Below are 24,315 nucleotides of genomic sequence, written 5' to 3' on the forward strand. Positions count from 1 at the left end.
TCACAGTTCACCGTCTGACAGCTAGAATCTCTGAAAATTTTGGAGGTCTTGGTGGTAAGAGCCACTGCTATACATAGATTACAGAACTAGTTTGGAACTTGAGGATTTTGAGCACTTATCACCTGCCAAATTACTTTCTCAGATCTACAAACATGATTCCAAGCTAATGAGGTGCAGTACGATGAAAAATTGGAGTGTGTGCAAGTGTCCCAATAGGCCAATACTGTAAACCACAGTTACATACAAGAAGCTTCATGGTATTAAACATACTTGGATTATTTAACTGTAACCGCTTTCTGTCATATGTTGAGAAATGATAATGTCAGAGTAAGGATACAAAAAAACCTTTCTGACATGGATCAACTGATCTCTTACAATAAGACCTGAATCAGATTATTGATATATCCTTTAGAAAGAATAATGTTGTGCTCTTTTTTTCTATATGTCAACTGAATCAAATCTGTGAACTTGGTTTGGTACGCTGGGGTATGTAATAGACAAGAAGCCCTAACACGAGAATTACACTTCCAACTAGGAAGAATGGGCTCAAGGTTGTAGCTTCAGGAAGATAAGGCAATGGAAGCGTAAGAATGAAAATGGTAAGTGGAACTGCAAAGATGGAAATAAAAAAAAATTGTTTGTTACTCAGTGTGCAAGAAAAACAGAAGGCATTATGTGTGTCCATATATATGAAATTACCTGCTAGTGTTGTAACAAGGGAAGAAACCACAGCCGAGGAGATTTGGACCAGTTTAAGCAAGGAAATGTTGAAAGCCACATTTGTAGATATGAAAAGTAGCGGTAACCAAGGTGCTCCTGCGCAATCTGATGACAGTTGCAAAGCATGAAAATCCAGTTAGATAGACGAAGTTTTAAATCACTTTAATATGAAGATGATAATACTTTGTGAGTTGCTGCATACTTGTCCATAGCAGGAGAAGACTTGCCTGTAACCTGGTTGCCGGTGTTTAAAAAACAAGCGGCACCACTCTTGAGGTAGGTAGGAAGTTCGGCAAATGGTATACCTTTCAAGCTTGATAAGAAAGGAAGGAAGAGCAGTACGAAGAGAGCCTACACGCCTCAAAAGACATTGAACCCGACCATAATGAGAAGTTATTGTAAGGTTTGAGATGCTTAAATATAACCTAGAAATAACAATAAAATTTGAAATTTCTAAGATGTACACACACACAATGGCTGAACTTTACTTTTTACGATCCTAATTTTATACCGAAATATCCAACCTCACACCTTTTTCGCTCTGAGCTAACCTCATTTTCTTTTAGAGTTTTTCCCACATCAATGCCCAGCTTGATTTTTCTTTTTAGAGAGCAACTACAACTTAATGACTTATCAAAAGAAACTAGAACGAGGTAACTGTGAGAAGTAACGCAACAACAGGAAAAAGATACAGAAAATAAAGTAGCATCAAATTAAGAAAGCTCGATTTGAATATATTGAGTACGACAAATGTCACCTGGAATCCAGATCCGAAAGAGTTAACGACAAATATGTCAAGTGGTTTGCCCTGTCATTTTATTAAATGAAGATCATTGACAAATCCCGAGTCCCACAATCTTATCTTCCCAGCAAAGAATAGCTCTGAATTCCAGATTATGGTTTATGTAAGAAATAATGCAGAGAAACTACCTTTAAGCGCTTTCCGCATCAATGAACACAAACTCCTGTGGATATACACGGCAGTTTAAGGCTTCATTTTTCAGTTCTACTATATAAATGAATATAATGTTGGTACTGTAACCTTGAGAATGGATGCACCAGCTTGAAATGCAGTTGATGCTAACATCATTGCTGGCCACACAAATGCAATGTTGGACAGCATTTGACCATCGTTTGATCCACTGCACTTACAATGAACAAAGCCAACTGAGATTAGACATGACCGAGAACTAGGTCCTCACAAACATGATGTAAACCAAGAAAAAGATAGTATCTCTGCCACCGGTGTAAAAGAAAGTATACCTTCAAGAGGAAATCAATGTACATACCTAGCAACAGCTGCAACAACACCAGCAGCTACGAGCAAGCAGCCAGCAATTTGATTGAATGAGTATTTTCTTCCCAAAATTAAGGTAGAAAATACCAGCTGCCACACCAAAAATGTCTGCAAAATAGATTTGTAACCAGAAACGTCAGTATAGGCTTGCAAATGTAATCCAAACAAAAAACTAATGTGGATATCCAGCGTCACCTGATTCAGTATTGGTATAGTTGGTCCAGGAAGCATAGCTGTTAACACATACACAATATACAAAACTCAATCAGTAGCATTTTGAGCAAAAACATCTTTCATATATTCATCATCTAATTAAGAAGTTGGCTGGAATTTGGAACTGAGAACACCTAAAGCTTTGGACTGCTATAAGCAAGACAACACAATAGAACACCTACAACTAGAATGAACAAACGAGCTATAATATCACAAATGAGTGTTATGTCCAATCAGTCTACTATGTGTACAACATCATAGACTCAATTAAAATTTTGAAAGATACCTCCAGAATACATCCCTGCAGCAACTCCAAGTGCTTCTAATATACCGATGACCAAAAAACTAGTCTTCGGAAGCGCTAGCATTTCTTTCGTTACTTTTCCAGCACAATATCTTAGGTACAAGATAGAAAAATAAAATGCCACATATCTGCATTTTGTAAACAATAATAATTACTAATACTGCAAGCTTTGGAAATCCAGAGAGAATTCACACATGAAAAATGAAGAACAAAAAGATCAGAGACCCTCCCGATCCGAGCTCAACACATACCCAAAAGTAGTGACCTGAGCAAGAAAAAAAGGATATTCTTTCATAGGAACAAGAGCAAGTTTGTAAAGAACGCGATTAGCAACAGCTAAAACAACAGTAATTGCAGAACCAACAAGAATTCTACTTTTATTATTACTAGGTTGGGTTGAAAATTGTGATTCTTCTTTTATAGCAAAGATTCTGAATTTGGGTTTTCTTGTAAATTTCCGTCGAAAGTAATTTTCATTACAATGGACACTAAATTCTCCAGTAAACGACTTTTTTGAAGAAATCTGATAAGATAATCGAGGGTTTTGATAAGATAATAAAGTTAGAAACTTCGTTGCATTCTTTGAGCTACTTTGACAGTGAATTCGTGGCGAAATCAAAGTAGTAGATGAAGAAAATGAAATTGCCATTGTTAATGTGGCAGAACAAGAAAAACTCTGTACTCTCGAAAAGAACCCTAAATCGTCAAATTCACTTCCACAGAGGTTTCTGGTTTAGTTTCTTCGGTTGATCTGTGAAACAAAATTCTCAACCGAAGAAACTATACATAACATCTGGCTTTAGTCAAGAGTCAAAATAGATATTTTTATACCACCGTAAACATACACAAAATTTTGATACTGTTCAAAACCAGTGTACGGACGTTATGTGAATCGGTCGCCTGACGAAACTTACCACTGATGTTGTATATGTTTACCTCCGGTCTAAAAAAGAAATTTACCTTGAGGAATAACTATATCTGGTGACCCAAAATTTGTACCTCTGCCGGGATTAGTTTACCTGGTTTCCAAAACATTGCCAAATTCCCCGAAATTGTTTCGTGACCTATCAAATATGTCTTGTGTCCCAAAATCTAACTCATGACTCAAAATCCATTGTTTTTACTTGTTAACTATATTATTATTAGGTATCACTCCGGCCTACTAAAAACAATAATAATTACTAATATTGCAAGCTTTGGAAATCCAGAGAGAATTCACACATGAAAAATGAAGAACAAAAAGATCAGAGACCCTCCCGATCCGAGTTCAACACATATCCAAAAGTAGTGACCTGAGCAAGAAAAAAAGGATATTCTACTAAAAACAACGAAAAATGGGTTATTTGTCCAAATATTTTTAAAACATGGTTTTAATAGACGAGTAAAAATTATTATGGATGAAATGGACACTAAAAAAATAGCAAGGATGAAACTGGATTCATCCTGGCTTAAGCTTAAAAAATAGCGAGGATGAAACTGAATGCATCCTGATATAAATTAAAAATAAGAAAAAGTATTTGAAAATGGGTAGGATGAAACTCTTTACATCCTGGGTATCTTAATTTTTTTGTCCATTTAAACAGTATCAAAACCTAAATGTCTTTTTCACCCAGAAATTATTTATTTTGGTCTTTTTAACCAATTTTGTGTAAAAACAACGCTTACTGCCATCTTCAAAGTTCTAATAGCAGAAAATCGTTTGAATGTTTCAAATGTATACAACGTTGGGTGAAGTTTGTTCTGGCTATCTTTTAAGATTTGATTCAAAATATGATACGATATTTGATTTCCCAGGATAATTTCTTCTATGGCCTAGCCATTCATCTTTTTGAGTTTCTTTATGGCTTTCTTATCGAATCTTTTCCCCGACTGCTTAATTGCTTATTCATGGATGCACATCCTGGAACCTTGTCAAATATAATTCTTCCAATTAGATATGCACAAAATCTAAATTTTGAGACATCTCAGAAATTAGATAGGTGACCAAAGCACTCCAACAAAAAAACTAAATAAATAAAAAATACGGAAAATGGATTATTTGTCCAAAAAAATTTAAATCATGGTTCAAATGGACGAGTAAAAATTAGTATGGGTGAAATGGACAAAAAGAAAAAGCAAGTGAAACTGGATTCATCGCGGCTTAAATTTAAAAAATAGCAAGGATGAAACTGGATGCATCCTGATATAAATTAAAAATAAGAAAAAATATTTGAAAATGGGTAGGATGAAACTGGTTACATCCTGTCTATTTTTATATTTTTGTCCATTTGAACAGTATCTTTTTAATTTTTATCCATTTAAACAGTATCAGAATGTATAAGTTTTTTTCACCCACAAATTATTGATTTTGGTCTTTTTAACCAATTTTGTGTAGAAAATATACGCTATTCATTGCTCCGAGTTTTAGTATGTCAGCATCTTACAATGCAAGAAAACTTACAACTGCTATATCCTTGGCAAAATGAAAATGGGCATAAATCTTATTGGCTCACCCAGATTTAAAAGAACCAAGTCCTAGCAAAATTATTTGTATAGTCTCAACCAACAAAATGTTGTGCTACTTTCAAATGGTGACATATTTGCAAAAGCTGTAGATGCGACACAACCTTCAATATTATGTGAATCCTTGAATAATTGGACGGCATTTATATTTTCTTGCTTATATAATTTTAAGGAAATTTTAAGAAAATGCCACACTTCCAATTTCCAGTTTAAGAAAGTGCCACTGTTTTTTTCAGAATTAATAAAATGCCACAACCGTTACATTTTCCGTTAGGGTCCATCAAACCAGTCTATAATTCTTGAACAAGTCAAGAAAATATTCATTTTTACCTATTTACCCTTCACGATCCTTAAAGACATCCATAAAAAAAATGATCTCCTTCATGTCATTAGATTCCAGTATTCACTTGGGTTTTAACGGAGAACCAAAGTCCTAAATTTCTCTTCTTCTTCTTCTTCTTCTTCTTCTTCTTCTTCTTCTTCTTCTTCTCCTCCTCCTCCTCCTCCTCCTCCTCCTCCTCCTCCTCTTCTTCTTTGTATTTTGAAAAGATAGTTTAGGTAGATAGGGATGGCAATGGATAAATATCCGCCGGATATTGGCCATACCGATAAGGTTAAGGTTAAGGGTTATCGGATATCCGATATCCGATAACATCCGACGGATATCAAAAATCCAATTCGATAAGGTTAAAGTTAACCTATCGGATATCGGATTTTTATCCGTTAATATCCGGTTTTGTTGGACAGAAGCAAAATCTGAAATTTAACAGAATTTTCAAGTGTTTAGCTTAACTGAAAGACAGAAAAACCCACACAAACACTACTCCAGTGTCTCAGTCACATCACACATGAAGAAAAAAACTACAAACACCCAACCAAACAGTCTGCAAACTAAAGTACACAACAGCAAAAGAGAAAAAACCATGTCTTCTTGTACATAGACTTAACAATAATGTCAAACAACTTGCTAGTGATGATCTTCCTTGGATGCCTGGTTATATGTTGCATCATTGCATCAACTTCAGTCGATGACTTCCATATCTGCATTCACAAACGAAACAAAAGAGAAGCAAACATGGTTTATACTAGCAACAGGGTTTAAACGAAACAAAACGAAACAATATGATAAAAGCGCATTTGCAGGTGGAGTTATACTAGCAACAGGGTTTATACATGTTTGTCCATACTCATGCTACTCAGTACTCATGGTCATGCTCATGGTTATGCTTTCCTTGGTTGTTGAAGAAAATGAAAGATTCAATTGTTGTTCGATCATCTAATGGTACATGATGCATCACAGAAAAGCAAAGGAAAAGAACTAAGCAAAGGAAAAGAAGATTTACCTGCATCAAAGGAGCCTGGCAGCCAATCACTTAAGCATAGAAGTGCTTGGACTAATTCTGGACTTAATGAAGCTTTGTGTGTTGTTAGAACCCTTCCACCATCGCTGAACATGGACTCTGATGCTACACTGGTCACCGGAACAGCCAACACATCCCTTGTTATCTTTGATAGAATTGGGTACTTAGCGGCACTTAGCTTCCACCAACTCAATATATCAAAATTGTATTCATCTTGGGGTGACACAGTTGGAAGAATTGGTTCTTCTAAGTACGTCTCTAACTCAGATTTTTGAACATCATATTCATCATTTTCCAACAAAAAAGTAGCATAATCTGGGTTAGTTGTACCTGGGCCCCTTACATCCATGCGAGAGACAGAGTTGCTAAAGAAAGCAGGAGCTGAAGTGTTGTTTTGAGATTCATATGCCTTGAAAATTTTGGTCAAGTCTATTCTGAACTTCTCATACTCAACTGATGCACGTTCATTATCCCCAAAAATTATCTTATATGTGAACCTAACCCATTTTTCCTTATATCTTGGATCTAAAACCACTCCAATGCTCATAATCAAGTTACTTTCACTCCAGTATGCATTAAACTTTTCTCTCATTTTCAACCCCATTTCTCTGACATACTCAAAAGTACTATCTTCCCAACTTGTGATGCTTTGGTTAATTTTGTATACCCCATTGTAATAAAGATTCGCAGTTGGATACTTAATCCCTGCAAACTCAGTTGAAATATTATTAAAAGCCTCTAAACAATTACAAATTTCTATTCCTTGGTCCCACTGCTCACTTGATGGCAGAATATCGAAGTCAGAATCGAACTCACTAAGTCTATGAAAACCTTCTCGCAGTTTAATTGCATTCTTAAGCATCGTAAAAGTGGAGTTCCACCTTGTGTCCACATCTAAACTAACTTCTCCAGACAATCTACATTGTGTCAATGCTGTTTCAAACTTCTCTTTCCTAGCTTGTGAAGACTTTACATACTTAACACAATCTCTAATACCCTCTATAAACACAGCAGCTACTTTCATGCCATACAATACAATCAAATGCAGTATATGGTTACTACACCTCATGTGAAACAATTTTCCTTGAAGTAACAAACAATTCTTACCATCTAGCCAGTTAATAAGATTTATCATCATAACACCATTAGCTGGAGCATTATCAGCAGTCAAAGCGAAAAACTTCCTATCAATGTTCCATTCCAATGTGCAAGTTTTGATAAAATCTGAGAGAACATCTCCTGTATGCGGGGATGGCACTACAATGTAAGCTAAGGTTTTGACAATCAAATTCCATTCATCATCTATAAAATGGCATGTGACACAACAATAACCATCTTTAGTGTGTTTGGCAGTCGACATATCAGTTGTGAGACTACATTTGGAAGTCAAATTCTCTAACTGTAATTGCAATTCACCTTTCATTTCAGCGTAACACCTCAACACATCAACTTTACTTGTATTCCTACATGGCATTCTCGCAGCAGGGTTCAAAGACTTAACAAAATCTCTAAAATAGAAATGCTCAACCATGTTAAGTGGGTAATCATGTTTAGCAATCATTTTAGCAAGGCAGTTCCTAGTAACTATTGGATCATACTTGTAATTAAGTAATTTAACTTGGTTAGTACCTGCTTTTTTAACTGCAGTGGTAATCTTCATCTGGCCTGGCTTGTTTTGAGGCTTCTGGGGACAGATTCTTAGATGTTGAGCCAAGCGGGTAGTTCCTTGTTCACTACAAGCAGGTACCAACTTTTTGCAATGATGACATTCACCCATAAGGACAACCACTTCCTTACCCGGGTTATCTTTATCAGGCTCTACAATGATTTTCCTAGTGAATTCATCCCATGAAGGTGACCTTGTTGTGCGCAATTTCTTCAATAAAGCAATAACAAGTGGATGATTTTCATCTGCTACTTCTGCTAATGATCTCTTATTACTCGAAGAAGGTGCTGTTGAAGTAATTGTTGAAGCAACACTTTGATCTTCTTGTTCTGGCTGTTGGGAAATTGGTTGACTGCAGCTTGGAGTTCCAACTCTATTGGATGCTTTTTCACTTTGAGACATTCTGAGAACAACGACAACCCAGAAATAAACACACAATTCATGAGTTCATTAATGTACATATGACATAAAAAAGGATTAAACATGCTTATATTTGTTCATTACGTTATAGCTGTTTATACATGCTTATACCAGCGCTACAGTTGTAAGGGCTCAAAGGAACTTGTCAACAAGTTCAGGTTCAAGAAGGAAAGAACTCTTTCATTAGCACCGAGATCACAGTTGTCTCTCTAGGAGAAACCTGACATCTAAGCTTTTATCGTCAAAATCCTTATTCAGGTACAAATGTTGTTATTTGGCATGGTGAATCATTCCTTACACTCATAACTGTATAACTCCAGGCTCTGTTGTTTTGGTCATTTACTTTCCTCTTTTCTATATTTACTTGATTGTTTTCTACTACAAATAGTGATTCCAAATAGTATAAAAATGAAAGTAGCAGGGGCAAAATCTCACAAAGATTTCTTGAAATCAGTTGACATATTAACATAGAAATGACAAAATTAAACTAAAAGGAAGATTCAAATTCGAAACAATCGATTAGGCATTAACTTGCTTTAACAGATAGAAAACTAACAGATAGAAAACCTACTTGATATGTGCCAAGAAGATGATCCTCCAGACGATACAAAAGCTTTAACCCTTGGATCAATCTTGCTTCTTCAAACTATTTCCTGTGGCAACTAGCTATTGCTGAAGGAACAAAGGAAGTAAAGACAAAATTAGTTCTCAAATACTTTGATTTTTTGATACCATACAACAAAGAATTTCAAATTCATATAAATCCAATAGAAAATCAAACAGTTATTTCCCTTCTAAGTTCTTCTTATAAATCCTAATTTCTAATTTAGGGAAGAACATCACAAACCCTAACTCTCTAAAATCAAAATTAAACATCATACAATTTTATAATTCAAAATATAAATCAAACCCACCTACAATCCGCTATTCGCAACAATAATAGACAACAAAAACAATTAAATACGCAATCGATTTGGGGAAAAAAACCTAAACTTCGAAACAATAATAGAAAACACAAACAATGACTTACTTCTTTATTGAGAGTCTCTAATCATCAATATTCTCGACCAAATCACGATCAAATCGATCGCTCAGTCCCCCTCTCTCGATCAAATCACGAACCAGTGAATCACTGTTAGAGAATGAGAAAAAACGGACTTTTGGTAGAATGAATGAAATGGGTTATTCTCTCCCGACATGCGACACATATACCTAGGGATAGGAAATTACAAGTACACCCCTAGACTATCGGATATCGGATATTAACCTAACGGAAACAGCCTATTCCGATATCGATATCGTTAAGAGGAAATATCCGATAGCATATCGGATTCCAATATCCGTTATCCGATATGTCGGATTAAATCCTATAAGATGTCGGATTTCGGAAATGGATATCGGATATCGGTTATCCATTGCCAGCCCTATAGGTAGATGACTAATTGAGGAATTGATTGAATAGTGGAATTTAGGGATTAATTAAGTTATTGATTGAATGAGCTATGGTGCGGCATCAATGGAGTCAGTAAGAATTGGTGGAGATGATTGAGCTGTTATAATAGGTGCAAGGAGAGATTGAAGTTATAATGAAGGGGTAATTTCAATTATAGAGCAGTGCAGTACGTGGTTTCATTTCATCGTCTTGTCGATGGAGCAAAGAAGAGAGAGACTTGGTTTATGGATATGTCTCTTGATTAAATGGTATTCATTAATGGTGAAGTTCGAGTGGAATTGAGTTTGGGGGTTCTTGCATGAACTGAACTTCAGTTCATCTTGAGTAAAATTAGGTCGGAGAAATAGTAATGGAAATTAGTGCAGGAAGTCTCAGGCTTTGGTTTCAAGATCGATGTCGTGGTCCCGTTAACTGAATAGGTGTTTGTAAATGGTTGCTGGTGGCTATGGGTTCTCGTTTTGAGAGAAAGATCAGCTGAGTTGGAGATAAAGCATGGACTGAGATTCAGTAGAATGAGAAGTGGATGGACTGTTATCTCGTGTCAAATGGGCTTGAGTCGTTTGAGTAATTGTCGCCGTGAGAATCATGAGTAAGATGGCATGTATGTTGGTCGATTATATGGGTTTTGACCCAATGGTGGTCTTGATTAAATATGAATTGGTGACGCTGAGGACCTGAGGTTCTTGAATTCGACTTCCGGTAGTGATGGGTTTTGTCTGCCAGTATAAAGAGGAGAATTGATCGATGAATTTAGCTTGGATATGGCTGATTATTACTGTGAATTTTGTGAGCAAGAAGTAGTTTACAGCGGCAGAGTCAGGATCCTAACAGAATTAGTTGGTAAGCTAATGGCTGAAATGTAATCTGAAGTCGGAGTTCTCAATGAAAAAACGCACAGCCGTGGAGAAGATAATTGGTTGTTCTTTGTAGGTCTCGAATGTGTTTCGCTGAAGTGGTGTTGCTCGTGTTAGTTGTCTCTGAGGAGTAGAAAGCATGAGGACAAATGGAAGGTGCTTATGAAGTCGAGCAATAGAAAGGATGACGGTCTGGGAAGTTTGCTCGCTAACGACTCGCAATGATGACTTGATTTAACTCACTGCAGTGAGATAATTCGAGGGCGTAAACGTCTTTTACCAAGCTAAATTACTGCCACCTATGCTCTAACGGATGCTAACTCTTTTTTCAAAGAAAATGGATGAAAAAGGTCAATTGTGTGGCATTAAATAAATTCTGAAAAATAAAGGTGGCAATTTCTTAAACATGATATTGAAAGTGTGACACTTTATCAAAATCTCCTAATATTAATGTATTGAACTACTGTCGCATATCGCAACCGTTGTAGACTCAACTTTGTACTAAATGCTTCCTAGTTCTCAATACCGGTTTTTTCTCGACTAAAAATTTCACTTTGTTGCAATTTAAAAGCAATCGACATAGTTTTAGCTCTAAAATGACAACAATAATGGTACGAACAAATATTGCCTACCAGCTGAGAAACAATGCTTTGAAAAGGCCAGACAGATAGAGTATCTCTTCTTGTGTCTGCGGAACCAATTGTGAGTTTATGTCACCCATAATAAAATCATGGTCAAATTTAGATTCCATACCCCATTGATTGTGGTTGAATACTTACCTGTGCATTTGTCTCTTCCAACTCCCCAGTGAATTAATAAATTACAAATTGATACGCAGATTTTAAACCTGCGATGTTTCTTTTTTCTCCACTACTTGATTGTTGCGCCTATTTTGCTGTCCATGTTGGTTGTGCAACATTCGATGTGATTACGTTGTCCATTTAAATATTCCAATTTTGTAGGGTTACACAGCATCTCATTTGAACTACGCCCCTGGAAATGTAATAAAATTTACCATTTAAAGCGGGGACGACTAATCACAGTTCATGGAAATTTATTTAACCATAAATTTTATACCTCTAATAATAGTCGGGCGTCTTCAATCGCTCCACAATTGCGCCTCCTGCTTTGTGAATCCTGATGACTGTTATACGTGGGAATGCGAGTGTTTCCCATTAGAGCATGGGCTACTTCGAGGTGAACTAAATTGATGCCTTCTGCTAGTCATTATCTGTATATTTTTTGTGAAAGACAAAAGCGTCTAATAACACCAGTCTATCAAAGACGAAAACGTCTAAAATACATCAACCTCGGTAGTAGCTTCTACTATAAACTTCAACTAAAAATAGTACAAAATGAATACTATCAAGCAGCTGAGTTCCACGTATGAACACAGCCGTTACATCCCTTTTTATGCCAAGCCGACATTGTACAAAAACAAACAAAAACCAAAAAACAATTAGAATGCGAATGCGAATACACAAAACTAAAGAATCTTTATATATTCAGTCATGATTAGGTACAACCACAATCCTCTAAGATTCTATCAAGCTGTTAAACCTATACCCCTTGCAAACTTCTCCCAGCAAATTTCTGATTATCTCTTTTTCCGAGATTAGCAATCCGAAATAAAAACCAAACTAAGATTACTGCAGACACATACTAACATGAAGTCATCGTGATTAATGATCTTGCACCCAACTTTCCTTTGGGATTGAATCATCCGACCCTGGTTAGTAATTTTCCGAATCATTCTCGAATGATTTCCGAACGTATCACTGACCGAATCCGAATGATATTTCCGAACTATTTGAATTCCGAACTTAGTTCCCGGCAGGCCTGTCAATATATGTTCGATATCTGAAATCCGTTTCCGAGTATTCGAAATCCTATAGGATTTTATCCGTTTTATCGGATATCGGATACAACTATTTATCGGATATTTCTTTTTTAACATATCGGAATCGGATAAGGCTCTATCCGTTTGGTTAATACTCGATATCCGGTAGAACATGGATTTATTTATGATTTACCCTAACCATATTAATGATTTATTTGTGATTACCCTAATATCCGATATCCGATACAAATATCCGATATGAAATGTTTAAAAAATTGAACTTAAATTTCAATTATGAACATGTTTTAAAGGGTTTTTAACATTTTTTTTCATAACCGGATATTATCGGATAAATATCCGATAGCTTAGCCTATCAGAATCGATATCTGATTTTGATATCCTATAGGATATTATCGGATATTTGATATCCGATAGTGCTTAACCTGTCGGATATCAGATTTCTGAATATCCGACGGATATTCTTCCATTGACAGGCCTAGTTCCCGGATTATATGGACCTTACGAATGATTCCCGAACGTATCCGAACTGACCGAATCCGAATGATATTTCCGAACTAGAACTTTGAACCTAGTTCGCGCACAACCTCTCTCTTCCATAGGTAATTTTCTGACCAGAATTCTGTTGATTGGTTTTGTTTGATTTTGTATATACTTTATATTTAAATACAATTATTCAGTTAAGATTTTCTATTGGCAGTTGTTTAACCAGTGTTTTATGTCTTAATATTTGTTTAAAAATCTATAAACTCATTTTGTAATACATTTATGCGATTAAATTGTTTACTTGTTGTTAAATAATCACGCTAAAATGTTTTTTCCATCTTATAAATCATATACAAATAAAATTAGTCTCATAATAAGGTCGTAATACTTATCAATTTATCATATGTGTAAGCCGAATTTTAAGTGTCGAACTCACATTTATAAAACGAATATGCACGTACGTATGCCGTTCCGAATTACTGTCCGAACAACGAACCGTTGACCGGATTTTTGACCGAATCCGATCTATCTGAATCCGTATAATTCCCGTACGTATGCCGTCCCGAACTAGTACCCGTATCCCGAATTGCTAACTAAGCTTCCGACCTCTTAAACCTGTTCAAATTGACACAAAATAAGCTAAGCCCAAACAAATTGCTGAAAGGGGAACTTAGGGGGAGACCCAAAAAAAATAATATTCTCATTCTCAGGCCCACAATTAATTTTGTATACCGTGACACCCATAATTATTTCTCTGACACCCAAAATTATCCAAAATTATTAAGAATTAATACATAACTCGTTATGCATACTATTTTTTCAGGCATAACTCGTTGTGCAGCCTAATTTTTCAGGGGTATAATTGACAACGCAACTTGGATATAACATATCTAAAAATCCGCGCCTTGGAATTTTACAAATTTTATATTGTTGGAAAGCTTTTTAAAAGAGCTACACAACGAGTACAAACAACAATATCAAATTTTTGTTTCTCACGAAAAAATCGGAGGTGATCATATTTTAGGCTAAATTTTCGAAAACTTGATACATAACCATTATGCAGTCACCAAAAAATATGCATAACACCTTCTGCAGACGCATAACGAATTATGCAACCATTTTCTCCACTGCATAATTTGCATAACAAAGTTATGCATCTATAACAAGTTACGTAGTCATTGTATTAGTGCGTAACTACATAAAAAATTGATGCATAATGCATTATGCATCTATTTTCTCGATGCATAAAAGATTGTGCAACAATTTTCTCGATGCATAATGCATTATGGAGACATATTTTCGGATGCATAACAGGTTATGCATCCATTTTCGCGACTGCATAACATGTTATGCAGATATTATTATAGGTGCATGACAAGTTATGCGGTCTTTGTTTTTGTTATGCGGATATTATTATAGGTGCATAACAAGTTATGCTCTCTTTATTTTTATTGGTTTCAATAGTCACAAAAAAGTTACTACATAACGTGTTATGCAACCATTTTCTAAATTGCATAACAAGTTATGCAACAACTTTTGTATATGCATAACAGGTTATGCAACCATTTTCAAATCTGCATAACGAGTAATGCATCAATCAAGTCTTAGCTTCCTTGTTCAGGTCATGGCAGCAGCAACACCTATGATTCAATCGACTACTCATACAGCATGCATCCTCTTCCCTCCACTTCATTGCTTATTCTCTGACCAGCTAACCAACAACAATATCTCATCTATTCTCGACTAGTGCAGCCAACAAACATCTCCACTTCGAATTCAAATCAGCCAACAAACAGTCCATCTCCGAGTTCCCATTGCAGTCGCAGTTTTATCTCCACATTCTCTATCTTTAATTAGCAGTATGAACCACAGTCCTATTTCGATTCCAGTTTCGCCAACTAAACTTATCTCAGTCATTAGAGGACGCAAAGCCAACACAGCTAACTCCAAGTCATCACCGGCAACAGTTGTTCACCCACCTTCGACTTCCTAACCTCCAACTCTCGACAGTTTTAACCCTTGTTTATCTTTGCCAAACAACACCATTTTTAGTCATAATCTACTGTAGATTGTAGAGAAAAAGCATCCATGCCTTCATAGATCCAACCCTTTCGTGCAGACACTAAACCGATGGCAGCGTCAACAGCTCGAACACAACACCCATCCTCCATTCGATCAAACATCCAACAGACCATTCATCTTCTTTGCGAATAGCTCCATTGGACCACTTGATATTTCTCTTCTTCAGTGATGTGCATTTCTTTCCTGCCCGGTAGTAACAACTCTAACCATCTACCCAATCCAGCGAACATACAATGAGCTCAATCTTTCCACGAATCCCATTTTCAGTCTGTGCATCAGCTTCTTGTTCACGTCCATGGAAGCGATCTCAATTTCCTCAACTCTACACTTTATGCAGAGCCAATTTTGATCGCTGCCAGTTCCGCTTCTCGGCTACAGCTCAAATCCGTTTCTCACTGCCAGTAACAACTTACTCTCTCCTTGTTGTTTCTCATCTTCTCCACAGTAAACTCACGGCTAAAACTCCACAGATCCATTATATTCCACCATCTGCATCTCCCATTAAGCATACGTGGAACCATCTAGTACTTGAGAAGGTTGTGTGCAGCCCGTGGCGTAGGTTGTGTTCTTCGAGTGTACTTGAGAAGGAAACCTTCGGCTGAGACACCTGGTACTCGTAAAATCCATGGAACAAGATTAATAGATACACAATCTGAATTGAAATTGCCATCCGAAAATAGTAAATGCATAAAGATTTACTAGAAGCCTAGAAAATCTCCAATTAATTATAATGTCTTAATCTTGCTTGAAATTGTCCGGTTCACTACCAGATTCTCTTTCTGTTCATCACAACAGTTTCTTGCTTGAAACCCCCATCAACCACTATATTCTTCAATAGCAACAACCCATGGCAGTAACAGCTCCATTAACCTTCTCAGACCCTATAATCATCCAAACCCATTTGTTATTTCATCACATAACTTCAATTTATCCTTCTTTGTTCTCTGTTGCAGCTCAACTTCATGTCTTCATTGTAAACTCTAACACAACCACCGTAAATCCATTTTTACATCTACGAATTCAAACCCCCCTTCCTATAATTCAATTTTTATACCTTCAGTAAACCATAACCTTCTATATAATGACCTAATTAAACCCATCAGAACACACTCCTCAATCGTCAACAACATCAGCGATTCAACTTCCAAATCCCACATCGATTTTCAACAGTAAAACCACTTCAAATAATATTTTTACTAGGAAGAAGAAGGTCCAGAAATAGCATCAACAGATCTAGAAGCAGATATCAATGAAGCAGATAATAATCTTTTTCCTCTTCTTCTCAATACAGCGGCAGCCATGGAAAAAAAAGAAATCTCGGGAAAACATGATTTTTATATATTTTGAGTTTGAGAATAATTTTATTCCAGAATTTGGGTGCGTGCCTGTAGTTTTGGGAGCGTGGGTTTCACAGTAGTAACATCAGGGAGAATGGGTCTCCCTGTAGTTTTCACTTGCTGAAACCTGCCAGCCTAAGCTGATTCTCGGTGAAAAATTGATATCAAAAGGATGGACCCTGAATTGAAAAGAAAAAAAAAACTGAACCCTAATGCTAATACTGTAATAATTAATCTAGAAGCACTCAGTTAGTTTAAGACGAAAGTTAGCTATAGACGGCTCACGGTAGAGGTTAGTCATTTTTGTTAGTTTTGGTCCGGGACACGGCATAATCCATGCCATCCAAAATAATATAGATAACATCAATCTACACCATCAGATGCCTTAAATCAATGGCTACCTTTGACTCAAAATCAAACCAATAATAGTCAATCGACACCGTAGGATGATCGAAATCAATGGCCTTAATTGACTCATAGACATACAGCCTTCTTCCTTATAATATAGATACACAATGTGATTCATGGCAAAATCTACCTCGTAATCTAAAATTTGTCAATGTGACTCAATTTCTCTTGGTGGCCTGAAACAAGCTATGTAAATCGGTGGCCCATAATCTATCCCCAATGATGAACCCAGGAAGCTCACTTAGAAGGGGCTAAAAAGAAAAAAAAAATAGATATTAGTGGACTAAATTTTTGACATAAGGTGGACTAAACACAAAATATATTTAAAAAAATCAAAGGTTTTTATATAAATTTGACTATTTTAAAGGGGTTGGAGGTATGATTAGTCGATCCTTGATTCCGCCACAGTCTACCCAATGGATTCGCCTAATTGTTAGTGATGTAGCTTTCCTGACCGCCCTTTGACGAGACTGTAAGTCCGGGTTCTTCATTCTTTGGCTTTTATGAAGTCTATTTCTTTGCTGCAACTAATACAAATTTTTGGTCTATACGATACCAAAGCCTATTCTCTAGTCATGGAAAAGGTCTAACAAATGGGATCATACACAACTCAGCACTATTTTTGGCCCGTTATTAAGGGCAACACGTATAAGAAAAAATGATGTAACTGCAGCAAGAACGATGATGCCAGTTGTAGGATCACAAAAAAAACAAGATCTGACAAAAGAAAGATCGGAATGACATCCTGCGAAGGTAAAAACTTCTCAAATTTGCGTCGTGATTCAAAATTTATCCGAGAAACCTTTTTTTTTTTGACACAAGTTATGTTCACCAAAATTTCTATTGTGGCTTTGAATTTGTATTGTGATTTAAAATTCACAGTGCAATAATAATTTTGTTGTTAAGGCAAAAAGTTTACTTTGTAACGTACAAGTTTGTTCCATGATGCATATTTTGGATTGTGAGCTAACAAATTTTTCAATGATCTAAAATGGGTCATTTCACCTCCAAGTTATGGCAATCAGATTTTGGCCGTCATGGGCCTTTTTATGGCATCTGAATGATATGTTTCCGACTAAAATTTGAAATTTTTTGGGATTTCCATGGAGAACTATCATACCTGAAAATGAACTCTGACATCATCAAATTTGAAATTTTTGGCATCTGGAGCACAATATCTTAGGTACAACATTTGTTGATAAATTGCGCTTTTTCGATACTTCTTTATGAATTGTTCAGACTCTGAAATTTTGATTGTGAGGGTATGTTAATACATGGAAGAAGAAGAAGAAGATGATGATGATGATGATGATGATGATGAAGAGAATTTGGAGAGAAAAACTGAAAATTGCAATAGGGAGTTCACCGTGGATGACCTTTTGGTAGATTATTTATGAAGTAGTATGTTATTTACGAAATTACCGTTACCTGATATTATCAAGTGTATCAGTAAAACCGATATATTAATCTGTATCAGCTGATACAAGTGATTTTATCTCCCATCCTTTGTATCGCCGATATTTTTGATATCATAAAGGCATAATCTGACACCCGATAAACCGATACTATCGGCCGGTACAACATATATTGAATACCCTGCTCTTTAGTAGCATGATCAAACCCAAATTGTTGGGTCGGAAACATATCATCCTTAAAAACGTCAAAGCAATAGTCTTCCAGCACAATATCTTAGGTACAAGATAGAAAAATAAAATGCCATATCTGCATTTTGTAAACAATTATAATTATTAATACTACAAATTTCGGAAATTCAAAGAGAATTCACATACGAAAAATGAAAAACAAAAAGATCAGAAACCCTCTCGGTCTAAGCTTAACACATACCCAAAAGTAGTGACCCGAGCAAGAAAAAAAGGATATTCTTTCATAGGAACAAGAGCAAGTTTGTAAAGAACGCGATTAGCAATAGTAATTGCAGAACCAACAAGAATTCTACTTTTACTATTACTAGCTTGGCTTGAAAATTGTGATTTTTCTTTTATAAAAATTTCTTATAAAATTTTGTAGATAGTAATTTTCATTACAATGAACGCTAAATTCTCCATTAAACGACTTTTTTGAAGAAATCTGAGAAGATAATCGAGGGTTTTGATGTCTACAAGTAGAAACTAATGAAGGTTGAAACTTCGTTGCATTGGGATTCTTTAAGAGTGAATTTGTGATGAAATCAAAGTAGTAGATGAAAAAAATGAAATTGCCATTATAAATGTGGCAGAACAAAAAAATCTATATCCTTTTAAAAAAAAACCTAAATCGTTAGATTCACTTCTACAGAGGTTTCTGGTTTAGTTTCTTCAGTTGATCTCTGAAAGAAAATTTTCAACTGAAGAAACTATACACTTTTTGGTCAAATAGATTTTTTTATACCATAAACATACATATACGAAATCTTGATACTTTTCAATACCAATGTACTGACGTGACTATATGTGCATCGGCGGCCCGGCTAAAAACTTACCTCTAATCCAAAATCTACATTGATATTGTACATGTTTACCTGCGGCTAATTTTTATTTTTACTTTTTTTTATGCAAAAAGAAATGAATTATGAGAAATAGAGTTATTGGGGATATATCTCCTATCTTCAGCTAACTGAATACATAAAAGTTCAAGAACATTCTCTTCCAAACTAACTTCTGGTGATTTAAACTTCCTAGATTGCGTAGCCAACATAGCTGTTGGTCAACTGCATTCTCTTATTACATGCCTAACCTTCCAAATGTTAATTCTATTAAGATAAAATTTAGAAATATTTTGTAAAAGTGTTGTATGTTTATAGTCAAATTAGGGTCTGGGTCGTAGAACATGTTGTTGATGCATTAGGGTCGTGGACTAACTGGAGACCGTTAGAAAAATGTTAGCTGACTTTTTTTGTTTGCCAAACCCCCTTACTGTTAGTTTACTAGGGTTGACAATTGAAGAATTTTTAACATCTAGTCCTTTTCCGTCTTCTTCCTTCCATTTGATCTGCTTATTCCGTGAATAGTTTAGGATATTATCATCAGCCCATCACCATCACCACACCCAACTCAACATAAACAGAGTTCACCACTACTATGCTTAATTCGAATTTTCAAAACCGAATGCACTTATTAGATCAATTAATTTTCAATACAAGAACAAAAGAGCCTGTGTGCTTCTTGTTTATGCAATTAGTTTTTTCGCTGATGAATCAAGTCTCAGGGCGCCAATTTTTAGTTTTATAAGTTTGCGTTACAAATGGAGAATTAATTACAAAATTACGGGAAAGAAAAAACATTTACCTATTCAAATTATTCTTTTGATGGTATTATACTTTAGCTCCTTCAATGACATCTGATGACTAGAGACTTTTGGGTTGTGATGGGAGTTATGGTATTGGGCAGGTTCAACTCATTTGGAGCAATACAAAGTTTGTCTCTTGAAAAAAATTTGGTTTTTCTCTTAGGTACACGTTGAATTGCTGTGATCTCTTGCATTTAAACTTTTCGTTGAAATGTCTGATAGCTTAGTTAGGTAGTTAATTTGGGTTAGGATATAACGTCATATAACTATTTTACGAGGGTATTTTGGTGAAAAACCTAGACGGTCAACCTTAGTCTACAACCCAAACACATCAACAACATGTTCTACAATCCAGACCCTAATTTGGCTATAAACATATGACCCTTATACAAAATATCTCTAAAATTTAATGTCTTTGATAATTGGTAAAAAATTTCCATCTAATGCAGGTATACGCTCCATTGATAGCAGCAACGATCCATAATAATGCATTCCAGAATTAAGGTTAAATGTTGAGCTCTCTGCTTCCAGTACAACCATACGCTTCACCTCCTCTGCATTTATATATCCATTTTGAGGATACATCTAGAGAATCGGTGATCACCTGTAAAATTTCTTATGATTAGTACTATGCCACACTGTTTAACCAAAATTTTATAAGAAGCATCACAATTTATAGTTAAAAAGGTGCTTCTGGTATGTAATCATTTGTTAGTTCTATCCATAGAAATAATAGTTTTGAAAGCACAAGAACTATTATTATTGCCTTTCACAACATTTAGAAGATTTTGAACTCTCCTTGTTGTGGTTCCCGTCAAAGACAGTTCTGCATCTTTCCTTCCACACTTCCCATATAACACAAGAAACATGATGGATTCAATCTTCATTAACCGGAGCTTGAGTGCTAAACCAGCTAACAATCTAAGCCTGGATATTGGTCTGATTCTCCAAAGATTAATTCCTCCTAATGTAAGTACAATTCTGGTAAAAGAACAGTGAAGGAAGAGGTGACTTGTAGTATCCCAATTCTGCAGACATAAAGGACAGTGACTTACTTCCCCTCCAATATGCCTCGTAATCCTTTCACTGGTAGGGACATTACCTGTGATGCATTTTCATAAGAATACTTTATTCTTGATGCAGTTTTCAGTTTCCATGAATCTTTCCAAACTCTGCCATCAATATCCAACTGATTTTGGACGCTGAATTTGAGAAGTTTCGCCATCTTATTTTAAGCGGGTTTAAAAGAAAAAAGACTATTATTTATGAGAGTTCAAACCAAATTATGTTCAACATTTCTTGGAATTCTAATTTGGGTAATCTTATCTGTTGTTTCTCTGTCAAATATAGAAGCAGTTATATTTGTTCTCAAAGTCTTTGAATATGTATATATCAAATCAAATACAAAGTTGTAAACCTACATTGTCATTGGGATCATTAGGAACTAGATCGGGATGCATAACCCGGTACCCGAAAATCTTCCCATATATGGATTTTTCTGCCATCATCAACCTGTTTAAAACTACAATTTTTGATGAATTGCAGAGTGATGTACACAATTTTCCAAGCCTATATAGAACCCTTATTGAGAATAACATGAAGTATTATAGAACTTCATTAAATTAATCCACAATAAATTAATAACTTTGCTAAATTTTTGCCAACTTGGGTCAGTGTCCATAATTAATAGCCTCGCTAAATTTATAAGATAATAAATTTAAGTTTTCTTGTTCTGCCACATTTATAAACTAATAATCAGTGTAATAACACTACATTATGGTGCTTTATTAAAATAAGAATTCAAAGTTGTTTGTTTCTTGTTCGCATTTATATAACATTGAGCTTCATCTCTAAATTTTGTAGTCTATTTAGAAGTCCGCAGTGATTCTTTTATTGTTCTTCTTATTATTTTAATTTTAACATGAAAGTTTATATATCTACACACATAATATGCAATATATTATTAGATATTATGCCATAAAATAATAAGAAAATATTGAAAATAAAATCTCAAGATACTTGTTCTTATAGGAAAATGTTCTACACACAGTTTTTTATTGAAAATAATATTATAAGAAAATGTTCTACAATTTATTTTTGAAATCTAAATTTGGTATGTTTCGATATATTAAAAACTTATTAATTTATTGATAAATTTATATTTTTTTAAATTGATTGAATTTGCCGGTCCCAAGACTATTAATTTATCGAAGTTTTGCTATAAAGAGTTATTGGGGAAGTATCTTTCTCCGAGATCTACACAACACTTGTTTGCATAACCTCCATGTTGATCTAGATAAAAGTGCTTGATCCAAACACCTTGAGTCTCTAAATCCCAAGACTACATTTTCCTTATCTCTGCATAATTTTTTCAAGGCTATAATTATAATCCTTTACTACCTTCTTTGTTCCATCAAAATTATCTTTGAACTCTTTCGAACTCCTCAGTTATACTGTCTGAAAATTTGAAAGTACTCATCTGACGTAAAGGCATTACACTAAGAACATGCTTCACGAGAATTTTCTTCCTTCAAAATAGAGAGTACAGATTGTATGGCCTTTTATGGATGGAGATGAGAATTCGGTTCTACACAATTTCTGAGGCAAAGAAAATCTCCACAGCTTTCAAAGCAGATAGTGTCCCGGTGCAAAAAGGGAGCACTATAGCTATCATGCTACTGTTTGAGGGAATCTATTTCCCAAAGTGTAGGCAGTGATCTCATGCAACAGGGACACCAAAACCATCATTGTATCCAATAGTGGATGAAACATCTATAATAAAACAATATAATACTCGATAATATAATATTCTCGCTAAAATAATAAATTTTCTGGTCCCGACCCGAGCCCTTAGTACTAAAATAATAAATTCAATAATATTATAATACATACCGTTAGAAAAATAAAAAATAATTTTCATACATATCAGATTTCTCAAAATATGATTAAATATTGATTTTTTTCTTTGAAGTTTTAATCAAGTTGTATTTTTTTCTTTTATATGTAATACAATATTAATGTTTCTATTTCTATAATTTCCAATAATTTATCATCTAGAAACTTATATCAAACTAGTCATGGTTGAACTTCCTAGATACTTTGTGTCAAGCCACAATTGTTCAAATTCAAAAAATTAAGAATTATTCTTTAAATTAATGTATTACTAATATATCTATTATTAAATTATCGATTTTATAATATCTCCTCAATATAATACGATTAGGGTGGTCCCAAGCCTATTATTTTATAGAAGTTTTACTTATATGTCAAACTTTGACTTTGGTCAAATCAAATCAAATTCTTTCAAAGAGTTTCACCAACGTTATTTATCTTGTCAAGTCTTTCACTTGCTTCTGTACTTTTTCCTATAAATTCAACACAACCGTCATCCCAAAGTACTCACTTTTACTCTGTCTCAAGTCTTTCATTTTTACTCTTGCTTTTCGAGTCTTTCACTTATGTTTTTGCGGAAAGTATTCTCTTAAGCTTATACTTTCAATAATTGAACTTTGTGAACTCTAATAACCTCTCTAAATGCATGTCATTATGTTATTTTATTTTTATTTTTTTATTTTGTATTAAAACAGTCATCGTGTCCAACTTTCTAACTTTTTGAACCTATAACTGTTTGTGAAAAATACCTCACAGGAATTCGACAATTTTGTAAGGCTTATGCTATGTTTAACATAGGAAAAAATGAATTAATGCTATTGAAAGTTAGTTGAAGTTGACGGTGGTGGTCTGATTAATATGGAAACTGGTGGTTATGGTGATGCAGAAAGAGGAAGGGACAATGGTATTTGGACTATCAAGGTAAAGATAGTGAGACTTGGCTTCACGAATCCCCAAAGTGAAGTCTTTTAGTCGTAGACCTAGTTATGTTTCGCAGAGGTAACCTACGCCAATATAGGACGACTCTAGATTCAATTAGGACAATAAGTGTCAGGGATTGATTTTTCTAGTTAAAAAAGAACTTATATTTATAGTTTTTCAAGACCAGGAGTTGCTTAGAATTTAAGCTAAGATAAATTGAGAATCAAGAAAACACTTTCTCAGTTTAGATGAATAT

The 24,315-nt window shown here is 35.0% G+C and overlaps 1 pseudogene; it reads right to left on the reverse strand.

The window, feature by feature from the left end:
* Window positions 1–241: 241 nt before the first annotated feature.
* LOC113289420 lies at window positions 242–3,319 on the reverse strand (annotated as a pseudogene).
* Window positions 3,320–24,315: the final 20,996 nt, after the last annotated feature.

The sequence above is a fragment of the Papaver somniferum genome, chromosome 6 (genome assembly GCF_003573695.1).
Source record: "Papaver somniferum cultivar HN1 chromosome 6, ASM357369v1, whole genome shotgun sequence".
Taxonomy (NCBI): Eukaryota; Viridiplantae; Streptophyta; class Magnoliopsida; order Ranunculales; family Papaveraceae; genus Papaver; species Papaver somniferum.